Source organism: Ovis canadensis, chromosome 5 (assembly GCF_042477335.2).
Source record: "Ovis canadensis isolate MfBH-ARS-UI-01 breed Bighorn chromosome 5, ARS-UI_OviCan_v2, whole genome shotgun sequence".
NCBI lineage: Eukaryota > Metazoa > Chordata > Mammalia > Artiodactyla > Bovidae > Ovis > Ovis canadensis.
In genome coordinates, this window is record NC_091249.1 from 101,865,079 (window position 1) to 101,870,003 (window position 4,925).

A 4,925-nucleotide genomic window follows, 5' to 3' on the forward strand; every position below is an offset into this window, starting at 1 on the left:
GCTTAATTTTTAGTTTAAATTTTTATTCTTATTGAGAAGCAAATGACAGCACAAAATCCTTCTCTCTTTAGAACATGACTAAAAGAGTAGAATAATATTACTATACCAAGAGTTTTGCCTATATTCAGTAAGACTAGCAAAACATTAGTTATGAAAACAAAACAAAACTATACTATGGAGGTACTACAGGTTGCACGTTGTTTCTCTTTCAAGGACAAACTACTTTGGAAGAGACCAGAAATTCTTAACAATATAGTCTTATAGACTTTGCATCTAAGCTGCTATTGTGTGAGTTTCTCCTAAAACCATGTCAGTCTTGCTCACCAAGGTGGCAACAAACCAAATTCTCACTAAATATTTATTGACTTGAATTTGCTGTATATTCAAATGCTTTGGGCCTTTTTTTTTTTTTTCCCCCTAGGGTTCCCTGGTGGCTCAGAGGGTAAAGCGTCTGCCTCCAATGCAGGAGACCTGGGTTCGATCCCTGGGTGGGGAAGATCGCCTGGAGAAGGAAATGGCAACCTACTCCAATATTCTTGCCTGGAAAACCCGATGGATGGAGAAGCCTGGTGGGCTACAGTCACAAGGAGTCACAAAGAGTCGGACACAACTGAGCGACTTCACTTCACTAGAGTTGTACTTGCTCCTCAACTCCAGAGCTAATTAGTAAGTGCAGAAGTGCAGTTTTTAATCAGACATTTCTAAAAGATCCATTTTCTCTGGGATCTTTTTATCAGCTTTAAAAAAGACATAAAACATTTTTGTCACAGACGCATCACTTAAGTCATCGCTAGGATGGTGGTCATCTGGCCATCTCATTTCCTCTGAATCTGTCTTATCCACAGCATTGTCTTTTATAATTTCTTCATGCAGACCAGAATCACATAAGACATTTAATTTTTACAAGACTGAAATAGACTTTCTAGAAAGAATTCAATCAACTTGGAAATTATAAAGTTTTAACCAGTGAAAATATGATCAATAGACAGTTATATACAAGTTTCGTCAAAAACTTCATTGGGGGTTTTCCATAGCATCATACCAACTCAATACATACCTACTTACCTACTGTATGGAGTTTTTCTCAGCTGAAAACTAAACACTGTGCCATTTTGTTACATTGTGGCCTATCAGATGTCAGAACAAACCAACCCAAAGTGAAATTGATGAAATGCTTCCACCACAGTGAGAAAAGCCCAGGAAACTGCTCTTCATTACCACCCAGTTCACCAAGGATATATGGTTGATCCTTGAACAGTGAAGGGATTATAGTTGCAGCCTTGCACAACTAATAACCCTCATAGAACTTTTGACTCTCCACAAAGTTTACTAATAGACTACTGTTGATCAGAGGGCTTCCCTGGTAGCTCAGCTGGTAAAGAATTTGCCTGCAATGCAGGAGACCCAGTTTGATTCCTGGGTCAAGAAGATCTGCTGGAGAAGGGATAGGCTATCAGTTCATCCCTCCAGTATTCTTGGGCTTCCCTGGTGGCTCAGATAGGAAAGAATATGGCTGCAATATGGGAGACCTGGGTTGGGAAGATAGCCTTGAGTAGGGAACAGCTACCCACTTCAATATTCTGGCCTGGAGAATTCCATGGACAGAGGAGCCTGGCAGGCCACAGTCCATGGAGTCGCAAAGAGTCGGACACAGCTAAGTGACTTTCACTTTAACTATTGATCAGAAGCCATATTAATAACATAAACAGTTAACACATATTTTTATGTTATTTATATATCATATATTATATTCTTACCATAAAGAAAATATTATTAAGAAAATCATAAGGAAGAGAAAATACATTTATAGTACGTATATGTCTTAACTGAAAAAATAAAAAATCCACATATAAGAGGACTTGTAAAGTTCAAAGGTCTACTATACTTACAGGAAGAGTTAGGGAAAAAATTTCCAGAAGCAAACAGGAATGAGAAAGTAAAGAGAAACTATCTGTGTAGAGCATAGTCTCTATTCAGACCAGATCATTCTCAGAAGTCTGGTTACTTCTGGCAACAGCTCGAAACTCCCCAGCTTTGTACTCTTCAAGAACTTCTTGCAGCAGTACCCACGGCTCTAACCAGCACCACCTTCTATCTGTTTTTTAATTTAATTCATTTTACTAAAAGTAAAAACATATGCAATGTAAAAGGCAACTTGGATCCATACCACAGAAATAAAAGTCTCATTCCATTCCCACCCCTCACCTAGTCTGTCTTAGCATTCCCTGGCTAAAGAAGAAAAGAAGAGAGAAGATTTACACGTTCACTTGTGCCTCAAGACACAAAAGTCTTCATTATTTTCTGAAGAAGACTCTTCTATGGTTGTAAATACCATCTGAAATTTTATCTTTCTTACCTATTCTTTTGCTTTCTTCTTTGTTCACTGTACCTTATCTTCTCTGTAGAGCTGCTCTTATTAACACTCTGCAGCTTAATAAACAGCACCATACTAATAATCCTCAAATCGGTATCTCCAGCTCAGAATTTATTTCTCAATCTCAGGTCTATCTCTCTGACTTGGATGTTCTGCCAACATTGTAAATCCAACAAACCAATTCACTATACTTCCTATTGCCCCCAAAGATACACTATTTTAAAAATTGAATAAATTATAGTGTATGTGAGGTGATAATTGATACAGAAAAATATCAAGCAGGGAAAGGGAAAAGGTGGTATCAGGGAACAAGGGTAATAATTGCTATCAAAGAGTATCTTTAACCATTTCTTGTTTCTGCTTATCTCCTGCTTCCCTTCTACTTAAATTTCTTACTTCTTCAAACTGCAGTTTTTAAAGAGTAGCTATGGCCTTCTCCAGCACGTTGATCATAAAACTGGCCCTTTGGAAATATTTTCATTGTCCTGTGGAAATATATTATTTCCTCTCAAAAATTTTAAATGCCTACACCTATGTTAGAATTCAGTTCAGTTCAGTTCAGTTCAGTTCAGTCGCTCAGTCGTGTCTGACTCTTTGCGACCCCATGAATCGCAGCACGCCAGGCCTCCCTGTCCATCACCAACTCCCGGAGTTCACCCAGACTCACATCCATCGAATCAGTGATGCCATCCAGCCATCTCATCCTCTGTCATCCCCTTCTCCTCATGTCCCCAGTCCCTCCCAGCATCAGAGTCTTTTCCAGTAAGTCAACTCGTCGCATGAGGTGGCCAAAGTACTGGAGTTTCAGCTTTAGCATCATTCTTTCCAAAGAAATCCCAAGGCTGATCTCCTTCAGAATGGACTGGTTGGATCTCCTTGCAGTCCAAGGGACCCTCAAGAGTCTTCTCCAACACCACAGTTCAAACACATCAATTCTTCGGAGCTCAGCTTTCTTCACAGTCCAACTCTTACATCCATACATGACCACTGGAAAAACCATAGCCTTGACTAGACAGACCTTAGTCGGCAAACTAATATCTCTGCTTTTGAATATGCTATCTAGGTTGGTCATAGCTTTCTTTCCAAGGAGTAAGTGTCTTTTAATTTCATGGCTGCAGTCACCATCTGCAGTGATTTTGGAGCCCAAAAAACTAAAGTCAGCCACTGTTTCCACTGTTTCCCCATCTATTTCCCATGAAGAGATGTTAGAATTAAGCCCAACTTATTTTGTGTGTTCAAAAAATTTCTCCAAATATTTTCTCTAATACAGCTACAACATCAATTCTAGCACATAATTGACTGAGCACCTACTCGGTGTCAGGGGCTGTGTTATATACAGGAAAACTACAATAATTAGGATATAGTCTCTACTCCAAGAGTTCAGACTCTGGTAAAGATCAATAGCAAACAACAAATATCCCAAACCTACCAGCCTTGATCTTTCATTCTAAATTTTACTCATAGTGTTTTCCTGCTCTGGATTGACATCTGTGCCCAAGCTTACTCCAATCTTATTCATCTTTCAGAGCTCATTTACAGATATTCTCAGTCTCTTCTCTGCAAGGACACCTCAGTGATTAGGGTTATTTTCAAAACTCCTACACAAAATTGGTCATTGGTACAATGAACTTTTAAAATTTGTCTACTGAAAATCCACTTTTCCTTCTTCTACATTAACAGATGCTAATTTTACTCCAAGAAGAAATGTGCCAGCTAAAGAATTGTTTCCTCCCCTGCTTTGCTGATGGTGGTGACCAAAGAGAAGTGAGAATAAGGACTGGACAGAGGATTCCAAGGAAGTTCTTTTGAAGGGGCTTGACTCAGGTGTTCATTGCTCTGTTTTGCTTGCCTTTCTTCCTCCTTCTTCTTGCCTACAACAGAGATATGAAGGCTGGAAATCTAATAGTCATCCTGGATCAGGAAATTACTTTGAATATGAAAACCCTGCACTAATAATCTTTGAGGAGAAAGACTGAAGATCCCAGATTTGATCATGGTGGGGTGGCCACACCAACTCTTAATAAATACCTTTGGCTTTCTTTAACATGAAAGAGAAATGAAACACTTTAATCTACTAAGGTTTTGTTTGGGTGGGGGAAAAGAATATTTCATTTCTCTTACCCAAATACAATCCTACCAGATGTGGCACTATTTAGCCTCAAAATGAGTCACTAACAACACACTTGTTGTGCATTGGGCATTTCTTATATACCAGATATTTTGCTCCATACGGATGACACAAAGACAAATGAGAAATGATTTTTGCCTTCCAAGATCTCCCCAAGTGCAGTAGGAAAGTTAAACAAGAAAAAAAATAATTAATAAATGCAATGGACAGAAGCACTGTGGTTGAGGCAACTCCCAGGTGCTATGTGAACTTTAGGTAAGCACGTGAAAGAAAATGCCCCCAAGGAAAAGACACCTGAGCCAAGCCCCAAATGCATCCAGAATTAGTGATGAAGTAAAAGGGAGGATAGTGATAGTGGGGCTGGACAAGTGGCCAGAAGGCAAGTTATAAAATGCTTTTGATGCCATGCTCAGGAATTTAGGG

The 4,925-nt window shown here is 39.1% G+C and overlaps 1 non-coding gene across 1 annotated transcript; it reads left to right on the top strand.

Moving 5' to 3' along the window:
- Positions 1-424: 424 nt before the first annotated feature.
- Positions 425-496, top strand: TRNAW-CCA (transfer RNA tryptophan (anticodon CCA)). The gene has a single exon. It is a non-coding gene; the product is annotated as a tRNA-Trp (tRNA).
- The last annotated feature ends 4,429 nt before the right edge of the window (positions 497-4,925 follow it).